Genomic DNA, 23,258 nt, shown 5'->3' with positions numbered 1-23,258 from the left:
TTCTATACAGATTACAGAAAGGTGAATGCTGTCACACAGACAGATGCTTACCCTACCCCTAGGGTGGACAGTTGTATTGATAAAATGAGTAAAGCGAGATACATCACTAAGATTGACCTGCTAAAGGGATACTGGTGTGTTCCTTTGACTGACAGGACTCGAGAAATTTCAGCTTTTGTCACCCCATCCGGGTTCTATGAATATAATGTGTTGCCGTTCGGAATGAAAAATGCCCCAGGGACATTTCAGAGAATGATCGATGCAGTGATTAGAGAGTTACCAAATACAAAGGCTTATATTGACGATGTAGTAGTTTGGAGTGACACCTGGAATGAGCACTTTGAGGCTGTAGAAAACCTGTTTAAAAGAATGTCTGCAGCCCATCTTACAGTGAACCTCGCAAAAAGTGAATTTGGTCATGCCATGATCACGTATTTGGGGTATGTGGTAGGACAGGGGCAGTTGGCTCCTGTGCAGGCTAAAGTACAGGCTATTTCCGAGGTTCCTGTACCAACAAATAAAAGAGCATTGAGAAGGTTTTTGGGCATGGTGCGGTACTATCAAAAATTTTGTAAGAACTTTGAGGATATTGCCCTCCTGCTTACAAAACTCCTACGGAAGGATGAAAAGTTTGTGTGGAGCAATTCTTGTCAGGAAGCTTTTGAGAAGTTGAAAACCATACTGTGCCATCACCCTGTGTTAAAAGCACCTGACCTTTTGAAACCTTTCTCCCTGGTGACTGATGCAAGTGATGAGACTGCAGGGGCAGTCCTATTGCAGAAAGCAGGGGATGGAGTGGAACACCCAGAGACGTATTTCTTTTGAAAGTTCAATGTGCATCAGAGAAATTACTCTACTGTGGAAAAAGAATTGTTGGCACTTACCTTGGTGATACAACATTTCGAGGTCTACATTTGTTCAGCACAGAGACCATTAATTGTTTATACTGATCACAACCCTTTGGTATTTTTGGCTAACATGAAAAATAAAAATAGGAGGTTACTAAGTTGGAGTCTGATGTTACAGGAATTTGATATTAAAATACAACATATTAAAGGGAGTGACAATGCAATTGCTGATTGCTTATCTAGATGTTAATTTGAATGTATATCTGTATTGTTTTTGTAGTTAAGACCACTTCTGTATTTTGTTAAACTCTGTAATTCTGTAAGATGCTGTATTAGTTCATTTTCACTTGGGTGAAAATTCCCAGAAGGATGGGGGTGTTATGAAGGATGAACAGTTTTGATGGGCAGAAGGGTGCAGAGTTGCCCATGTTCCCCCCTCCTGGGAGAATCACAAACCGTTACTGTTGCTATGCTGCTCATGAGAGAGAGAGAGGTGAAAAGAAAACATGCCAGAACATCTGCTACAGATAAGAGAGGGGAGGGAGGCTTGTTGATTCACCGTATTATGACTTCTGAGAGGGTTATTTGTCTTATACCATTCTGTTCATTAACATTCCTCAGTGGACAGCCGGAGGGGGCTGGTTTGATGGACACAGCCATTCAAAATTGATGATAGCTGAGACCCCGTGAGCAGGGATAAAAGTGAGGTCTGGAGAGACACCCTTCAGACACACCAGGAGACACACTAGTGGACACTGATGGAGTGTTGGAACCCATGGGAAGGTGTGGGGCATCGGAGACCGGACCAGGAGACCGGTCAGTTAAACTCACAGTGTTATAGCAGGGCCGGTGGAGACTTGTGTGTGTGTGTGTGTGTGTGTCCACTCATGCCAGACTGACGAGTCCACCACAGAAGAACGGTCTAGCTGAAGGACAGAATGATCATAACTGAATGACCACAACGATACGACGGATCAAGAACACAAAGGAAGGTTTGCCTTACTGTAGCTGTTACATCTCACTTGCGCGCTCTCTCTCTCTCTCTCCAACGATTACACAACAACCATATCTACCTCAGCACGCATGAACTGAACTGAATTTTATATTCTATGACAATTCATTTACCCCTAGACATTGATAGAGCTTGTTTATTATTGCTTACTATTATCCTACACTTTTAGGTTTATTATTGCTGACGTGAGTTCTCTATATATTTGCATTATTGGTATTGATTTGCTTATTTTACTAATAAATACTTTTGAATACAGTACCACCAGACTCCAATGGATTCTTCTTTCTCTGCTGGTCAGACACCCAGTTACGGGGTATGTAACATTTCAAAGGAAGCCAGAACCAAGGGGAGGTGGAGAACTGATAGTGAAGCAGCACAGAATGATCCAAAAGGGGAGCATAAAAAGGTGAGGGTCAACGGGAAACTGCAGATAATTTATTCTTAATTTTATGACGCACTTAAAACTTCTGAGACACTGTACTTTCACTATATATTTGAAACCTGTTTTCAAGTAACTATACTCTAGATATGAGCCAAAGTTCCAATGTATTTCTGACACATTTTGAATCTTTCTGGGAAACAGGTTTATTATAGTCTCACAAGGAGAGGAGTATCTTTCTGACATTCTCATGAGAACATATTCCATCCAAAAAGTGCTTTATTGGGTTGTTTATAGCTGTAGCTTTTAATTTAGTGCAGATCTATTGTAGTAAAGTTGATTTCTTTTAATGCTTCACAGCTTGAATACCTTTCATAATTCCAGTTTTTAAAAATACATCCTAAAATATCAAACACGAGGAAATCTGCAGATGCTGGAAATTCAAACAACACACACAAAATGCTGGTGGAACACAGCAGGCCAGGCAGCATCTATAGGGAGAAGCGCTGTCGACGTTTTGGGCCGAGACCCTTCATCAGGACTAACTGAAAGGAGAGATAGTAAGAGATTTGAAAGTAGTGGGGGGAGGGGGAAATGCGAAATGATAGGAGAAGACCAGAGGGGGAGAGATGAAGCTCAGAGCTGGAAAGTTGATTGGCGAAAGTGATACAGAGCTGGAGAAGGGAAAGGATCATGGGATGGGAGGCCTCAGGAGAAAGAAAGGGGGAGGGGGTGAAGCACCAGAGGGAGATGGAGAACAGGCATGGTGATATCCTAAAATATCAGTCATGTTATTTATTACTGACTTTTATATTGTGAAATCTGTCTTTTGCAATAGCAGCACATGATAAAGACTTTAAATTACTATAAATTACAAAATAAATAAATAGTGCAAAGAGTGGATGACAAGGCAGTGTTCATAGCTTCATGGACCATTCAAATAAGATTGATTCCAGTATTTTAAAAGTAGTAACAATTTATGTATGACAAACTAAATATGACTTCATAATTTTCTAAGGTACAAATTTGTTAAGGTGTTGTCTGTGAGCCACACCGGACACTTGTAACCAAAACTTCCAGATTTTCAAAGGGCCAGGAATATACATGTAACTAACTTGAATATTATAACCTTCCATCTTCCATTTTGCCTTTGCTTGCCATCACCCAAGGAAAGAAGAAACACACAAGAAATTTGTGAATCATGGTCTCAAGAATTGTTTTCTGCTCATCCGGTCCATAGCAGAGTGAAATGGATTCTATCTTAGCTGTGCCATTGCAACTAAATACCTTTCAAACTAAAAAAAAAGTTATGCCAGTGTATGCCCTTGATGAAAACAGGTTATGAAAACAGTTGATTTTTCTCATAGATATAGAAAAGTACAGCTCAGAAACAGGCCCTTTGGCCTATCTAGTCCATGCCAAACCATTTATACTGTCCACTCCCATTGATCTGCTCCCAGACCATAGCCCTGCATACCCCTGTCATCCATGTACATATCAAAAATTCTCTTAAATGTTGAAATCAAACTTACCTGCTCCACTTCCTCTGGCAGCTCATTCCACACTCTCATGGCCCTCTGAGTGAAAAAGTTGCCCCTCATATTCCTCTTAAACTTTTCACCCTTCACCCTTTCCCTATAACCTCTAGATACAGTCCCGCTCCATCTCAGTGGAAAAAGCCTGCTTGCATTTACTCTACCTATACCCTTGATTTTTTTTATATCTCTAGCAAATATCCCCCTCAGTCTTCTACAATCCAAGGAATAAACTTTTAACCGATTCAGTCTTTCCTTATAATGCAGGTGCTCCAGTAACGGCAACATCCTTGTAAATTTTTCTGAACTCTTTCAATCATTTTTAGATCTCTTCTATAGGGCAGTGACCAAAAACTGCACCCAATACTCCTGATTAGGTGTCCCCAATGTCTTTTACAACTTCAACATAACATTCCATGTTTTGTACCCAATACTTCAGTTTATGAAGGCCGATGTGCCAAAAGCTTTCTTCATGATCCTATTTACTTGTGACACCACTTTCAATGAATTATGGACTGTATTCCCAGATCCCGTTTCTCTATCACACTCCTCCGTGCCCTACCGTGTAAGACCTAGCGCGGTTGGTCCAACTGACACACAACACCTCGCATTTAGCTACATGAAGTTCCATCTCCTATTTTTCCAGCTGGTCCAAAGCCCACTCCAAGCTCTGCTAGTCTTCCTAGTTCACTCCCAAGCTTGGTGCCATCTACAAATTGGCTGATTCAGTTAACCACATGATCACCCAAATCATTGATATAAATGACAAACAACAATGGACCCAGCAGCGATCCCTGCAGCACTCCGCTAGTCACATGCCTCCAGTCAGAGAGGCAACCACCTATTACCACTCTCTGGCTTCTCTCACTAATTGTCCAATTCGATTTGCTACTTCATCTTGAATGTCACGTGACTGAACCTCTTGACCAACCTTCCATGTGGGACCTTGTCAAAGGCCTTACCAAGATCTATGTAGATAAAATCCACTGCTTTGTCTTCATCTACTTTTTTGGTAACTTCCTCAAAAAACTGGATAAGATTAATTAGACATGACGTACCACACACGAAGCTATGCTGACTATCCTTAATCAGTCCATGTATATCCAAATACTTACAGTATATCTCCAGTCCCTTAAGATGCCCTCCAATAACTTTCCCACTACTGATGTCAGGCTTACTGGCCTATAATTTCTTGGTTTATTTTTAGAGCCATTCTTAAACAATGGAACAACATTGGCTATCCTCCAATCCTCTGGTACCTCACCTGTCACTAATGATGATTTAAATATCTCTGCTAGGACTGTATAAGTTCTGCACTTGCCTCCCACAGAGTCCAAGGGAACACCAAGGGAACAAGGCAGCAAACAGCTTCTCCTCTGTAATCTGTACAGGGTCCACAACCTTGCTGCTGCTTTGCCTCACTTTTATAGACTCTGTGCCCATCTCCTGAGTAAATACAGATGCAAAAAATCCATTTAAGATTTCCCCCGACACACACAAAATGCTGGAGGAACTCAATAGGCCAGGCAGCAGCTATGGAAAAAACTTTAGTCGATGCATCCAGCCGAAAACCTTTGGCGGAACCCTTCAGCCTGAAATGTTGACTGTACTTTTTTCCATTGATGCTGCCTGGCCTGCTGAGTTCCTCTAGCATTTGTGTGTGTTGCTCGGATTTCTAGCATCTGTGGATTTTCTCTTGTTTATGATAAGATCTTCTCAATCTCTTTTAGCTCCTGCATAGATTACCATTCTGATCTTCCAGAGGACCAATTTTGTCTCTTGCATTCATTTTGCCCTTAACATGTCTGTGGAATCTCTTGGGAATCTCCTTCACCTTGTCTGCTATAGCAACACCATTCCTTCTTTAGCCCTCCTGATTGTTTTCTTAAGTGTTCTCTTGGATTTCTCCATAAGCATCTCATTTGTTCCTACCTGCCTATACCTGCTATGCACCTCCTTTTTTACTTAATCAGTGCCTCAATATCTCTTGAAAGCCAAGGTTTCCTATGCTTGTTATCTTTACTTTTTATTCTGACAGGAACATACAAGCTTTATACTCACAAAATTTCACTTTTGAAGGCCTCCCACTTACCAAGTACATTTTTGACAGAAAGCAGCCTGTCCCAATCCATTCTGAAACCATTGAAGTTGGCCTTTCTCACATTTAGAATCTCAACCCATGGACAGACCTATCTTTTTCCATATTTACTTTGAAACTAATGACATTATGATCACTAGATACAAAGTGTTCCCCTAAACAAACTTCTTTCATCTGCCCTGTCTCATTCCCTAATAGCATATCAAACATTGTACACTCTCATTGGCACTTCTTTGTACTGATTAAAGAAACTTCCCTGAACACATTTGACAAACTCTATCCCATCTAGTTCTTTTACAGTATGAGAGTCCCAGTCAATATCTGCAAAGTTAAAATTACCTACCCTAACAATTTTATGTTTCTTGCAACAGTCTGTACAAATTTGTTCCTCTAAATCCCTCTGACTGCTGGGTGGTCTGTAATATAGCCCCATTAATGTGGTCATCTCTTTCTGATTTCTCAGTTCCACCCATAAAGCCTCACTAGATGAGCTCTCCAGTTTGTCCTGACTGAGCACTGCAGTGACATTTTCCCTGACTAGTAACACCACCCCTCCCCTATCAATCCCTCCCACTCTGTTACATATAAAACATCAGAATCAGAACATTGAGCTGCCAGTCCTGCCCCTCCTGCAAACAAATCTCACTTAGGGCAACAATATCATAATTCCATGTGTTGATCCACGACCTGAGCTCATCTACATTTCAACCTCTCCCTGCATTGAAATATTCGCAGCTCAGAACATTAGTCGCATCATGCTCAACCTTTTGATTCCTGACTTTGTCTGAGGTCTTGACAACATCAGTCTCCACAACCTCTCCACTATCTGGCACTCTGGTTCTCATCTGGTGCACTGTTAGCATCAGGTAGGAGATACAGAGGCCTGAAGGTACACACTCAGTGATTCAGGAACTGCTTCTTCCCCTTTGGCATCCGATTCCTAAATGGACATTGAAGCTTTGGACGCCACCTCACTTTTGTTTAATATACAGTATTTCTGTTTTTGTACATTTTTTTAAAATCTATTCAATATACGTGTGGTGAGCTACATATACCAGTCTGGACACGCCCCCCCCCCCCCCCCCGCTGACTGCTCCTGAGGCTCCTCCCACGGACCCCAGTATAAAGGCGATTGAAGCCTGAGCCCTGGTCTCACTCTCCAGGATGTAGTGTGGTGGTCAATTGCTGTTTGTCCTTTCTTCCAGCCAATAAAGCCTATATCTCGCCTCACGTCTCCGAGAGTTATTGATGGTGCATCAATACGTAATTGATTTACTTGTTTATTTATTATGTTTATTTTCTCTCTCTGCTAGATTATGTATTGCATTGTACTGCTGCTGCTAAATTAACAAATTTCACGTCACATACCGGTGATAATAAACCTGGTTCTAATCCTCCTGTAACTATAGTTTGAACCTCTCTGTGCAGCACTAGCAAACCTCCCAGCTTGGATATCAGTCCTCTTCCAGTTCAGGTGCAAACTGTTCTTCGGTGCATGTTCCACCTTCACTGGAAGAGAGCCCAATGACCCAAACCTCTGGTGCCTTCCCTCCTACACCAAATCCTTAGCCACACGTTAAACTGAATGATCTTCTTACATCTGGCCACTCTAGGACGTGGCATAGGTAGCAATCCTGAGATCACGGTCCTGGAAGTCCTGTCCTATAACTTAGCACCTAACTCCCTGCATTCACTTTGTAGAACCTCGTCCCTTGTCCTACTTATGTCATTGGTACCTACACGGACCATTACCTCAGGCTGCACACCCTCCCACTTCAGAATGCTGAAGACGCAATGCAAGATGTCCAGCACTCTGGCACCTGGGCAACGTACCATGTAGGAATCTTGTTCTCATCCACAGAACCTCCTTTCTATTCTCTAACAAGTCCCCTGTCAGCACAGCTCACCTCTTCTCTCCCCTTCCCTTCTGAGTCACAGAGTCAGACAGTGCCAGAGTCCTGACCTCTGTGACTTTTCTCTGCTAGTACATCCCCTCCAACAGTACCCAAGGCGGTATACCTGTTGTTGAGGGGGATGGCCACAGGTGTACTCTGCACTAGCTGTTTAACCACTTTCCTCTTCCTGACTGTCACCAAGTCCCCTGGGTCCTGCACCTTTGAGGTAACTACCTCTCTATATGTCCTATGTATCATCCCTTCAGCCTTCCGAATTATCTGGAATTCATCCAGGTCCAGCTCCAACTCAATGCAAAGTGTTAGAAGCTGCAGCTGGATGCACATAGAAACATAGAAAACCTACAGCACAATACAGGCCCTTCAGCCCACAAAGTTGTCCCAAACATGTCCCTACCTTAGAAATTACTAGGCTATAGAAACATAGAAAACTGGAGGTCTCCCTGTCTTCCCACATCCTGCAAGAGGAGCATTCAACTATCCAGCCTGGCACCCCTACAGATCCAACTGTGCAAAAATAAAGAAGGAAAACAATAAATAAACTGGGGAAAGAAAACTGCCTTCAGGTTTTTTGCCTTCTCTCACTCAAGCCTCCCCTTGAAAATCTAAAGCAAACACTGTTCTCTCCAACAATGGCTGCTCTGTTTGCCCCTGCCTCATTTCAATTTGTTCTTGCCAACCAAACCCAATCGCTGATTAGCTGCTGCTCAGAACACCAAACTGTTGTGAGTCGATGCCTTATGTACTCAATTGGCAAACCTGAGTGAGTTACATCTTCTCACCCTTTCAATTGCTGATTCCCAGGCTAGTTTTCAATACTTTTTCATTCACCCATTGACAATTCCCAGATGCCTCATCCACCCAGTCCTGGTCAATACTTCATTTTCAAAAGTCACTCCAATATAGTGCACAGATCATAGGGTATATTTATGTACACTGTAATCTGCAGCAGAGAAATAAGCCATTATCTCCATCTCCCACTGCTTACCACTAACTCTAATTCCTCCTTTGTATGTACTAAATTTACCCTTAAATGTATCTATATTCTTCTACTTTCCAGGCTGCCTCTGGGAAGCAATGGAAACCAATGAAGCTGCTATCTTACTCATTTTAAGATCGAGGAGGGTAACCACCAGGAATTAGAGACTTGTCAGACCACAGACAGCTCCAGTGGTTTTCTCAATACCACAGCCCTGATGATGATAACTTCCACAAGTTCTTTCCTTCTCTAATTTATAGTTATTTTCTTTGTATCCATTATCATGAAGACTGGTGCTAAATACATGTTAATTCCTGTGCATCTCTTTGATTTCAATCAGTAACTCCAGACTCACCTTCTAAATGCACAAGTCTCACCTTTTTTTTAAACTTTTTACTTTAAATAAATAAAAATGTTTACTCTTTGCTTTTATATTATTGACTAACCTTACCGTGTAATCTAATTAATCTATATTAATCTAATAGGTTTATTTCTGTTTGCTTTTTACATTCTGTTCAATCTTTCTGACTGGATACCCAAATTGTATGCTTTCTTAAATTTGATACTATCATTAGTTAATGGTGTTGGTGTTATCTTTAGTTAACAATTGATAGTGGCTGCTCCCCATGAAACTTCTCTTCTGCATCACAATTTATTCTGAAAGATCCACCTATACTGTATGTTACATTTCCATGGACTTTCCCCTTAAATTGGTAAATTGGTTTATTATTGCCATTTGTATCAACGTAATTACCTCAGCCCATCATGCCTCTTGAGGCACTAGCTGTCAATAGCAGTTCGCCAGTGTCCTCTATCCACTACTAGTCCTTTAAGTTGTCCCCAGGTGTAGCCCATCTTCAAAGATTCCTCCTCTCCCAAGGATGAGGTCTTTGGAGCTTCTGTTGGTGTTTCTGGGATTTTATGGGATGGGGGGTGCTCGATTCATGCCCAATCCTCCTCCTTTCACATGCAGGTTTGGGACCATCAGAGTTACATTTGTATTGAGTAAGGTACAATGAAAAACTTTGTTTTGCAGGCCATTCATACAGGTTATGTCATTACTCTATTTATTTCTGTTTGCACACCCATATAGCATCCATTACTTGCGAGCAAACTAGTAGTGTTGAATCCACCCTTCTGCCTCTCCAATTGAATATTAAATTCAGTCATATTGCTACCTGATGATGCCTCCAGAATTAATTAATTTTGTCGCATTGCACAATACTGGAGGAAAGAAGACAGGAAAATAGTGTTGAGAGGGAAATGAATCTGCCATGACTAGATGGCAGAGCAGAATTGATGGGCTGAATGGCCTAACTCTGCCCCCTATCTTATGGTCTTATCTGGTATAGTCTGCTCTATAGTTAGCACTGGAATGTGTTTTATATGAAACTACTTTTCATTTAAGCTACCTGTAGGTTGGATCTCTAAGGGAATCATAAAGTCAGACATCACAAACACGTATGGTTACTTGGTGGTCAGCATGAACATGTTAACCAAAAGGATTTTTTTTTCTGTGGTGTGGCATTTAAGCCAGTTATGTTCTCAGAACACTGATATAAGATATGCAGACCAGCCAGAGGTATGAGCCATAATCAACATTAATTGAATTCACTTATAGATTAGTTCTCATCTTAAGACTATGTGTTTACTTAACCTATGACATTTAATAGTAGTTTTAGTCTTTGAGCCTAGTCTCTGAATCTTAATCTTAATTGATAAATGAGTTTTCCTTTATAGAATTTGTTATGTTAATCTTCAAAAAGGTGTAATAATATTAACTACTAAATGCAAAGTAAAATATGATAGAGAGTACTTTTCAATGAATAAGAATCAGTGACAGGTGGTAAGCCTCTTCAGGGCAAATAAGAGTTATCTGCAATTTGGTCAACAGAGGAAAACACCAATAAATAATATGCCAAAAAATAGAGGATCCAATTTTAAAACTTAAGAAGACAAACTATCAAGTGGTTCACTTTTGTACAAGATGTGAAACTCGGCTATTGGCAACGCAGTAGAAAATGGACAAATTTTATTCAATCCTGTTTCTACATATGGAAAACCAATGGGATAAAAGTAGACATGGAAAAAGCAGAACTGATATTGACAGAATAGTCACTGAGAGGGATGTGCGCATAGAATGGACCTTCCAGTTTCTGCTATCATTATCATTAGGGTGGCATGGTAGTGTAGTGGTTAGCACAATGCTTTACAGTACAGTACCTGGGTTCAATTCCTGCCACTGCCTGTAAGGAGTGTTTACATTCTCCCCGTGACCATGTGGGTTTCCTCCAGGGGCCCTGGTTTCCTACCGCAGTCCAAAGATGTACTGGTTGGGAGGTTAATTGAACATTGTAAATTGTCCTGTGATTAGACTAGGGGGATTGGGGGGGGAGTGCTGGGTGGTGAAGCTCAAAGAGCCAGAAGGGCCTATTCCATGCTGTATCTCAATAAAATTTAAAAAAAAAATCATTAAACAGAAAGAGGAAAGAGATAAATTACCAATTTTATAAGCTTAATGTTGTTGGCAGTGCCCACAGAAAATTCGGGTATTTATTAGCCATAACCATTCAGCTTCAATATGCATTGCTGTGGGCAAATGTTCTTTGCTGAAAACACAAACTTTACTCAAATTATTTTTTTTCATATTTTTTAAAAGATACAGAAGGATGCCCAAAGGCTCATCAGATCTATGCCTGCTCTCAAGCCAATTAGACTCATTAATTAGACCCCATTAGACCCCAATTAATTTCCCTGCAATCTCTATGGGTGTCAATTCTACCCTGATTCACAATCCACCCACCTTGAAGTATTTTACACTAACCAATTAACCTACTAACCAACATATCTTTCAGATGTGGGAGGAAACTAGAGCCCCTGGAGGGATTTCACTGATTCCATAGGGAGAATATGCTTTTCCTTTTGTGCTGATATGGCACCTGACAGAGAGTAATTGAAAGGGCAAAATATGACACACAAAAAACAGAATTCATAGAGCAGAACTGAGAGAATTTACTTGAGAACCGTAACTGACTTTTCAGTTTTATTCTTATTTAAATGGGGGTTAAATGGAAAGCAGGGTTTAAGGGTCGGCACAACATTGTGGGCTGAAGGGCCTGTACTGAACTGTATTGTTCTACGTCAGTGCTTGCGACAATTAACTCTTTAAACAAAATAAAGGGAATGACCTGTGAACACATTACATTTCTATGGAATATTACTGAACAATAATTTCATAAACAATAAAAATATCCTTAAAAATAAACAATAACATGTTTAGTTAAGGAACATCTCTACCTACGAAGGAGTAGGCCTCTCCTTCCCTCTGTTAGTCAGCAGGTCACCCTAGGGTGAGGTGTAGCACCTGCTTAGCCCCTCATCCCCCCATGAAGCCATGGAAGCAGGTTGTGAATGGCTGTAGGATCAGCTGCTGCATATCACAATTTCTGGTTATGTGACCACTGATGCCAGGCAGACAATCTCTGAAGAGTTCTGATAATGAATGGGGTCACCTCTCTTGTAAAGACACTGCCCAGAAGAAGGCCATGGCAAACCATTTCTGGAGAAAAAATTGCCGAGAATATTCATGGTCACAAGCCCATGATTGCTTACGTCATACAACAGGGCACATAATGACGATGATGATACGTTGCTCTGGTAACACCGGTCCTGTAGAGGAAGTATAATACAGCTTCACTGACTTGATTCCTGGAAGTGATGGATTATCCTATGTAAAGAGATAGAGTTTACTGGCTCTAGATTCCTGAAGACAGAGAGTTAATCTCATTGAAGCATATTAAGCTCTTACACAGTCTGACAGGGTAAAGGGAAGGATGACACTTTTCCTAACAAGAAAGTCTCAAAATAAAGGGTCAGCCTTTCATGACATAGATGAAAAGAAACTTCTTTCCTCATAGATTGGTGAAACAGAGTTGTTTACCTGGCTGGGTTGTGGAAACTCAATTCAAATGGTGTGCAGATTTTTGGATTACAAAGATTTCCAGGAATATGAGTTTAGGACAGGAAATTAGTGTCAGGCCATATTGTCTGCTCCACCGTTCCATCATGGCTGATTTGTTATACTTCCCAACCCGATCCTCCCCATAACCTTTGATGTTCTGACTAATCAAAACCCTATCAACCTCCGCTTTAAATATACTCAATGATCTGTCTGTAGCAATGAATTCCACAGATTAGCCACCCTCTGGCTAAAGAAGTTCCTTCTCATCTCTGTTCTAAATGGACATCCCAATAGTCTAAGGCTGTACCCTCTGGTCCTAGACTCTCACACTATAGGAAACATCATCTCTACATCCACTCTATATGGGCCCTTCAATATTCAACATGATTCAATGAGATCCCCTCTTATTCTTCTAAACTCCAGTGAGTACAGGCCCGGAACCATCAAATGCTCCTCATACATTAACCCTTTCATTCACAGAGTCATGCTTGTGAATCCCCTTGAGACCTCCATTAATGCCAGCACATCTTTTCTTAGATAAAGGGCCAAAAACTGCTCACAATACTCCAAGTGTGGTCTGACCCATGTCTTATAAAGCCTCAGCATTACATCCTTGTTCTTATATTCTAGTCCTTTCAAAATGAATGCAAATATTGCATTTGCCTTCCTAACACCTGCAAGTTAACATTTAGGGAATCCTGCACAAGAACTCCCAAGTCCCTTTGCACCTCTGATTTTTGAATTTTCTTCCCATTTAGAAAATAGCCTATACCCTTATTCCTTCTACCAAAGTATATGACCATACACTTCCCTACACTATATTCCATCTGCCACTTTGTTTCCCATTCTTGCAATCTGTCTAAGTCCTTCTGAAGACTCCCTGCTCCTCAACACTATCTGTCTCTCCTGCTCTCTTTGTATTGGCCACAAAGCCATCAATTCAATCATTCAAATCATTGATATATAATATGAAAAAAAGCAGTCACAACATCAACACCTGTGGTACATTGCTAGTGAGAGGCAGCTAACCAGAAAAGACTCCCATTATTCTCATTGTTTGCCTCCTGCCAGAGAGCTAATCTTCCATCCATGCTAATGTTTTTCTTGTAATACTATGGTCTCCTGTTAAGCAGAATCCTGAATGACAGCTTGTCAAGGGCCTTCTGAAAATTCAAGAATACAAGATCCATTGACTCTACTCTACTTTGTCTATTCTACTTGTTGTTTCCTCAAAGAATTCCAACAGATTTTTGGACAAGATTTTCTTGTACGGAAGCCAATTTTATCATGTTCCTCCAGGTACTACAAAATCTCATTCCTAATCCAGCATCTTCCCAACCACTGACTTCAGGGTAATTGGCCAATAATCTTCTTTCTTCTTCCTCCCTCCCTTCTTAAAGAGTGGAGTGATATTTGGAATTTTCCAGTCCTCTAAACACCATTCCAGAATCTACCAATTCTTGAAAGATCATTACTAATGCTTCCATAATCTCTTCAGTTACCTCTTTATGAATCCCAGAGTGTTGTCCATCTGGTCTGGCTGACTTATTTACCTTCAGACCTTTCACTTTTCCAAGTACCTTCTCCTTAGTAATAGCAACTTCACAAACTTCTGCCCCCTGATACTATCAAATTTCTGGGCTGCTGCTGGTGTCTTTAATAGTGAAGACATGAAAAATGCTTATTAAGCTTGTCCAACATTTCCTTGTCCCCCATTACAAACACTCCGGCGTCATTTTCCAGCAGTCTAATATCGACTCATACAATCTGTTCTCCCTCCTGCTGTCTGGGAAAAGGCTCCAAAGCATTTGGGCTCTCAAGGCCGGTCTATGTAACAGTTTCTTCCCAAAAGCTATCAGACTCCTCAATACCCGAAGCCTGGACTGACACCTTGCTCTACTGTCCTGTTTATTATTTATTGAAATGCCTGCACTGTTTTTGTGCACTTTATGTAGTCCTGTGTAGGCCTGTAGTCTAGTGTAGCTTTCTCTGTGTTGTTTTTTTACATAGTTCAGTCTAGTTTTTGTACTGTGTCATGTAACACCATGGTCCTGAAAAACATTGTCTAATTTTTACTATGTACTGTACCAGCAGTTATGGTCGAAATGACAATAAAAGTGACTTGACTTGACTCTCACCTGTCTTTTCCTCTTTATATATCTGGAAAAAAAACTTTTGTGTCCTCCTTATATTATTGGATAGTGTTCCATCAATATACCCTTATTTAAAAGATAAAAATATATTTGTAAATTTCTAATAATTATCAGAATGACAATAAACTATATGGATATAATTTTAAAATGGCTCCTATAATATCAGGGAGCAAGCCAATGTTCGTCTCCATTTCCCTGCTTATAGCTTCCATTGTTTGCCAATTAAAGCAATAAGGGCAATTGAAGGATCAAAGTGAGGTACAGAGGGTAAACTCTGGTGGCTTGCCTTTTGATTGGCTGCTGTGCACCAGAGAGTTGAGAGCCTGCCACTATGCCCGGAGAGTGTTGCCCAGGTTTTTTCCCTGTGTTTGGTTATGGATGTGGGCTTTAGGCACTTTCTTTCAATCTTACAGTATTTTGTGCTTTTTTGCCCGATTATCTCATTATTTTTTATGCGGGGAGGGGGATTTTGGGGTTAATGTGCCTGATCTGTTTTGTTCCTGTTTTTGTGCGGGAAAAGGGATTTGGGGTTTGATGTGCCTGATCCATTTTTGTTTGTTTTTTTGCAAGGAGGTAGGATTTGGGGGTCGATGATCGTGCTGCCTTTCTTTTCTTTCTTGGTTTCACAGCTACCCGGAGAATAGAAGAATTTCAGAGTTGTATACTTAGATAATAAATGAACCTTTGAACACTTTTGAACCTTTACAAGAAATGGCAAGAAATCTTGTGGGAAAGTTTACAAATTGACTGTACATAAATCAAGGAATGTTTGGACTGCAATGGAGCATTCGACTTTCCAAGTGTAACATTTCTGCTGAATTGCATTATAGTTACAGGCAAATACCATTCATGATGTCAGTGCTTAATCATAATTTTCAGGATTTTTTTTGTTGTATTTACACACATTTAGCTAGTAAATTTGTTGAAAGTTTTTATCAGATCCACTTGGTCAAATACTCAGCTCAGCAACGAAAAAGACCCACTAGTCTGAACGTTAATCATTGAACTAGCTAGGATGGTGATATCTGGATAGTTTCCAGAAGAGGAAATAAAAGAAAACATGTACTTAACTTTTTTTAGAGAGAGATCCTCTAATAGCCCAGATTGGAGAAGAGCAATGCTAAATGTCAATCTTTCAAAATATTTTATTATTTCAAAGCAAAGTTCAAGTTCATAGTACATTTATTATCAAAGTACACACTGTATATATCATCATCTACAACCCTGAGGTTTGTTTTCTTGCAGGCATGCTCAGTAAGTCTAAGAATCATAATAGAATCAATGAAAGACTGCACCCAACAGGGCAGACAAACAACTAATGTGTAATAGAAAGCAAACTGCAAATACAAGAGATAAAAAATAATAACTAAATAAGCAATAAATATCAGGAACATGACATGAAGAGTCCTTGAAAGTGAGTCCATAGGTTGTGGGAACAGTTCAGTGATGAGGCAAGTTAAATTGAGTGAAGTTATCCCCTACGGTTCAAGAGCCTGATGATTGAGGGGCAATAACTGTTCCTGAAACTGATGATGTGAGACCTGCAGCCCGTGTGGCTTCTTCCTGATGGCACCAATGAGAAGAGATCATGATTTGGGTGGTGGAGGCCCCTGATGTTGGATCTGTGTAGCTGTGTTGAATGGTGAGGAGGGCTTTACCCATGATGTACTGGGTTGTGTCCACTACTTTTTTAGGATTTTCTGATCAAGGGCATTGATGTTCCCATTCCAGGCTGCGATGCAACCAGTCAACATTCTCTCCACAACACATCAATAAAAATTTGTCAAAATTTTAGATGTCATGACAAATCTTCAAAAATTTCTAAGTAGTGGTGCTGCTGCGCTTTCTTCGTAATTACACTACGTGCAGGTCCTCTGAAATGATAACACCAAGGAATTTAAAGTCGCTGACCCTCTCCATCTCTGATTGCACAATGAGGTTTTCTCATCCTGAAGTCAATAATCAGCTCCTGGGTCTTGCTGACATTGAGAGAGAGGTTGTTGTCGTGGCACCACTCAGCCAGGTTTTTAATCTCCTTCCTATATGCTGAGTTGGCACCAACTTTGATTCAGCCATTGACTGTCAGCAACTCTAAATGTGGCCCTGGAGCTGTGCTTAGCCACACAGTCATAAGTGTAAAGTGAGGAGAGCAGGGGGCTCAGCACAAAGCCTTGTGGTGCACCTGTGCTGATGGATATTGTGGAGGAGATGCTATTGCCAAACTAAACTGACTGGGGTCTGCAAGTGAGGAAATTGAGGATCCAAATACATAAGGAGGAATTGAGGCCAAGGTCTTGAAGCTTATTGATTGGATTTGAGGGGACGATATTATCGAATGCTTAGCTGTAGTCAACCAAGTGCATCCTGATGTACACATCTTTGCTGTTGAGAATTTCCAGGGTTAAGTGAAGAGCCAGTGAAATGACATGTGCTGTGGACCTGTTGTGCCAGTAGACAAATTGAAGCATATCCGAGTTGCTTCGCAGGCAGCAGTTTGTGTGTTTCATCACGAACCTCACAAAATTCTTCTTCACAGTGGATGTGAGTGCTACCGGACAATAGCTATCAAGGCAGGCTAACACATTCTTCTTAGGCACTGGTATAGTTGAAGTCTTCTTGAAGCAGGTGCCTTCTTGAGTGCCTCAGACTGCCAGAGGGAGAAGTTAAAGAAATCAGTAATCACTCCAGCCAGTTGATCAGCACAGGTCTTTAGAAGTCAGCCAGGTATCCCATCTAGGCTTCCTCCTGAAGGATGCTCTCACATCAGCCTCAGAGGCTGAATTCATAGAGTCATCAGGGGCTGTGGGATATTTTATCAGTCAAAGTGAGCATCGAAGACATTGACATTATCTGTAAGTGAACCCCTGTTGTTACCTGTGCCACTTGCTGTCACTTTGTAAGAGGTGATAGCTTTCAAGCCCTGCCACAACTGTTGAGTATTTTTCATTGATTCAAGTTTAGTCTGGAATTACCACTTCACCTGTGAGATGGCCCTCTGGAGATCGTACCTGGACCTCTTGTATCTTACTTGGTCACCAGACCTGAATGCCGCTGATCTGGTCCTCAGCACATTGTGGATCTCATGGTTCACTTGAGGCTTCTGGATTTGGAAGTACTGGTGTACTTTTTATAAAGTCCATGCCAACCATGGTGTATTCATTCAGATCCATTGGTGAGTCCTTGAACATAGCCGAGTCCACCAACTCAAAGCTACTTCTCTTGCCCCCTGTGACCAGCTCTATGTTGTTAACTTATTTGTGCTAATATTACTTTATATTATGTATTGTGTGTGAATTATATGTACTATGATGTGCACTTTGGTCTGGATAAGTGATGTTTTATTTGGCAGTATACATATATGCGGTTGAATAACGATAAACTTGAACTTGTAATTGAAGAGCTCTGACTTTACCTTCAGCTATACTTCTGATATAAAGCTGTTAATGAGTGCGCAGTGTTAGCTTAAGCTAATAAAATAAGTTGGTGGCAGAGGCTGTAAAATAATCAATTGACTGATAGCTGCTTCAAAATTATTAAGGATTTTAAATTCATTATTGGAAATGTCAGCAGAATTATATAATGCAAATGGGAAGTTTAATAATGAAACACTCACAGTTTTATGAAGACAGCTGATGATGTACATCAAAGCTCAGTGCTGGTAATCAACACTGACATTATGGAGATTTCATGACTGATGGTCTTAGTGCGGTGTAAGTTTGCAGCAGGTGACCCATATGGAAAAAAGGCTGACATACTAAAGACTGATACTTCTGGTCAAGATGCATACAATTGTATGCATACGTGCATTCAATGTTCCTTTGGTTGACATCTTCTGGATAGATTATGAAACCATATTTTTCTCTTTTATGTCTTTTACATTTTTCATCTTGAATGTGATTCTGGAACTGTTGAAGACTGATTTGTAGCTTGGAGATCATTTGGGTGTTCCAGTGCTCTGAAACTTTTGTGGGTTTTCCAGGAGGCAGAGGCAGCATACGGGAACCTCGTGGCGAGAAGGCTGCTAGCCGATGTTTGACTTCATTTCGCCAATTAAAGCTTCCATTGTTCGCCGATTAAAATGACAAGGGAGATTGAAATGTCGGATGCCTGCCTTTTTATCACTGGTGAGATCGGTCTAATGGAGACGGGAGACTGCCTTTTATTGCTGGTGAGATCATTCTGATATGGAGAGGGAGAATTTTGCCCAGGTTTTCTGAGTTTTGGATGTGGAGTTGGACTTGGGATCCTCTTGGAAAGAGTGATCATAGTATGATTGAAATTCTCATTCAGATGGAGGATGAAATAGTTAGATCAAAAACTAGTGTATTATGCTTGAACAAGGGAGATTACAATGGGATGAGGGAGGAGTTGGCTAATATGGATTGGGAGCACAGGCTGTTTGGTATGGCAGTTGAGGAACAGTGGAATACTTTCAAAGAGATTGTTCACAGTGCTCAACAAAAGTATATTCCAGTCAAAAGTAAGTGTGGGGAGAGCCAGCTTTGGATAACTAAGGAAATAAAAGATAGTATTGTAGCGATGTACTACATACAGAGCTGGAAACAACGACAATCGTTTTGAGACTAGTTTATTCAAACTTTGCGGTGCTGGTTTTTAATCCCTAGCGCCCGACCTCGCAGGGCGGAAATGACATCAGAGGTGCACTACCAAAGTTTCTTCCTGTGCACGGGCTATTTGCGACCCTGTTCGCCTGCGCAGAAGGTGGGTCACCACAGTTTCAAATTAAAAGCTCGTGTACAAAATTGCAAAGAGTAGTGGGAGACTGGAGGATTGGGAAAATTTTAAAAAACAACAGAGAACAACTAAAAAATAAATAAAGGGAAGAGAGAGTATGAAAGTAAATTAGCACAAAATATAAAAACAGATAGCAAAAGATTTTATAAATATATAAAGTCAATGTAGGTCCCTTGGAAGACGAGAAGGGGAAATTGATATTGGGTGATAATGAAATGGCTGAGGTATTGAACAACTATTTTATGTCAGTCTTCACGGCGGTGGACACGCCAAAGAAGGATGTTACAGACAAAATGGGAGATGAGGAGCTCGATAAAATCACTGTCACTAAAGAGATAGTGATGAGCAAACTAAAGCGCCTGAAGGTTGGTAAGTCCGCTGGTCCTGATGGGATGCATCCCAGGGTGCTGAAGGAATTGGCGGAGGTTATAGTAGACACTTTGGTAATCATTTATCAAAGCTCTCTAGGCTCTGGGCAGGTCCTGGTGGATTGGAAGACAGCAAATGTCATGCCATTTGTTAAAAAAGGATGTAGGCAAAAGACGGGTAACTATAGGCCAGTTAGCTTAACATCTGTAATTGGGAAAATGCTTGAAGCTGTCATTAAGGAAGAAATAGCAAAACATTTAGAAAGGGGTGGCTTCATTAGACAGATGCAGCATGGATCCAGCATGGGCAGCTCCTGTTTGACAAACTTACTGGAGTTCTTTGAGGACATAATGAGTGCATTGGATAGAGAGGAACAGGTGGATGTCATATACTTGGATTTCCAGAAGGTGTTTGATAAGGTGCCACACAAGAGACTTATAAATAAGATACAGATGCATGGAGTCAGAGGAAGTGTATTGGCATGGATAGTGGATTGGTTAACCAATAGAAGGCAAAGAGTTGGTATAAATGAGTGTTTCTCCGGTTGGCAGTCTGTGGTGAGTGGAGTGCCACAGGGGTTGGTGCTGAGCCTGCAGCTGTTTACCATTTACATTGATAATTTGGAAGAGGCGACTGACTAGTGTGGCAAAATTTGCTGATGTGGAAATTTGCTAAACTGAGTGGAAAAGCAAATTGTACAGAGGATGTGGAGAGTCTGCAGAGGAATATAGATAGGTTAAATGAGTGGGCCAAGGTCTGGCAGATGGAATACAACGTTGGTAAATGTGAGATCATCCACTTTGGAAGGAATAATAGAAGAACAGATTATTACTCAAATAGTGAAAGATTGCAGCATGCTGTTGTGCAGAGGGACTTGGAAGCGTTTGTTCATGAATTGCAAAAAGTTGATTTGCAGGTCAATAGGTTATTAAGAAAGCAAACAAAATGTTGGCCTTCATTGCTAAAGGGATTGAATTCAAGAGCAGGGAGGTGATGCTGAAACTATACAGGGTACTGGTGAGGCCGCACCTGGAGTACTGTATGCAGTTCTGCTCTCCATACTTGAGGAAGAATATACTGGCTTTGGAGGCAGTGCAGAGGAGGTTCACCAGGTTGATTCCAGGGATGAAGGGGTTCACCTATGAGGAGAGATCGAGTCACCGGGGACTATACTCTCTGGAGTTCAGAAGAATGAGAGGGGATCTTATAGAAACATACAACATTTTGAAAGGCATAGATAATATGGAAGTAGGAAAGTTGTTTCCATTGGTAGGTGAAACTATAACTAGGGGACATGACCTCAAGATTCAGGGGAAAAGATTTAGGATGGAGATGAGGAGAAACTGTTTTTCCCAAAGAGTGGTGAATCTGTGGCATTCTCTGCCCAGGGAAGCAGTTGAGGCTTCTTCACTAAATATATTTAAAAAACAGTTAGATAGGTTTTACATAATAAGGGATTTAAGGGTTATGGGGAAAAGGTAGGTAGATGGAGCTGTGTTTACAGACAGATCACCCAATACCTTATTGAATGGTGGGGCAGGCTCGATGGGCTGGATGGCCTACTCCTGCTCCTATTTCTTATGTTCTCAGAAAGAGGTGATCCTTGTGGCAATGCTGGACCAGGTGGCTAACACAAAAAAAAAGATCAAAATACATAATGAAAGATCAAACACGAGGAAATCTGCAGACGCTGGAAATTCAAGCAACACACACAAATTGCTGGTGGGCCTGACGAAGGGTCTCGGCCTGAAACATCGACTGTACTACTTCCTATAGATGCTGCCTGGCCTGCTGCGTTCCACCAGCATTTTGTATGTGTTGCATCAATATCAGTCCAACCAATCCAAGAAGTTCAATGCAGACAGAAAATGACAAGAGAAACCAGAAACAATCCAACACATTACAGGATCTTGAAGCAGTTTAATTCAATCTGCTTACTTACCAGGTAGAACCAAGTGGCAAACATCATTCACCAAAATCTTGCCTTAAAATACAAACTCATAGAATACACTGTACCTTATAAATACAAGCCTGATCCAGTTTTAATGTCAGAGTCAAACAAATTATATTATGACTGATCCATTATTGTAGATAGGACAATCCATAATAATCATTCGGATATAATATCAGAATCAGAATCAAGTTTAATACCACCAGCATATGTCATGAAATTTCCTCGTGTTTGCTCGTGAAATTTGTTAACTTAGCGGTAGCAGTACAATGCAATAAATGATAATATAAAAGGTAAATTGATTCATTAAGTTTATAGATATGTGTGTTAAATAGTTGAATTAAAAATAGTGCAAAAGCAGAAATAATAAAAAGAAAGTGAGGTAGTGTTCATGGTTTCAATGTCCATTTAGGAATCAGATGGAAGAGAGGAAGAATCACTGAATTCTGTTCCTGAATTCACTGTTCCTGAATCACTAAGTGTGTGCCTTCAGGCTCCTGTGCCTTCTTCCTGACAGTAACATTGAGATGAGGGCATGTCCTGGGTGATTGGGTCCTTAATAATGGATGCCACCTTTCTGAGGCACCACTCGTTCTCGCTGTCTTGGATACCACAGAGGCTAGTGCACAGGGTGGAGCTGACTTTGGTTACAACTTTCTGAAGCTTTGATTTCAGGATAAAAAAACAAGAATAACTTAATAGATATACTGATTCCAAACACACATAACATACAGAAATCATGACGTGAAAAACACCAGAAATATGCTGAATTAAAAGAGGAAATTGAAAGACTATATAACGTGAACAGGATACATTGTCCCAATAGTAATAATATAAAAATACAATAATAATAATAATAAATATACAATAAATAGCAAGAATCTGAGATGAAGAGTCCTTGAAAGTGAATCCATAGGTTGAGGGAAAAGTTCAGTGATGGGGCAAGTGAAGTTGAGTGAAGTTATCCCCTCTGATTCAAGAGCCTGATGGTTGAGGGGTAATGAACCTGGTGGTGTGGGCCCTGAGGCTCCTGTACCTTCTTCCTGATGGCAGCAGTGAATAGAATTCGTGACCTGGGTGTTGGGTTCCTGCTGATGGATGCTGCTTTTCTGCAACAATGCGATGTGTAGATGAGCTCACTGGTGGGGAAGGCTTTACATGTGATGGACTAGGCCGCATCCACTACATTTTGTAGGATCAGCAAATTGTGTGATAGTAACTCAATGCAAAAAAAAATGCAGACATAGTCAAGAGGTTCAGTTGTTGTTCAGACCAAACATCAGATTGGGGAAGAAATGTGATGTA

This window comes from Hypanus sabinus, chromosome 4 (assembly GCF_030144855.1).
Source record: "Hypanus sabinus isolate sHypSab1 chromosome 4, sHypSab1.hap1, whole genome shotgun sequence".
Taxonomy (NCBI): domain Eukaryota; kingdom Metazoa; phylum Chordata; class Chondrichthyes; order Myliobatiformes; family Dasyatidae; genus Hypanus; species Hypanus sabinus.
The sequence above is the reverse complement of the archived record's forward strand: the minus strand, read 5'-3'. Positions refer to the sequence as shown.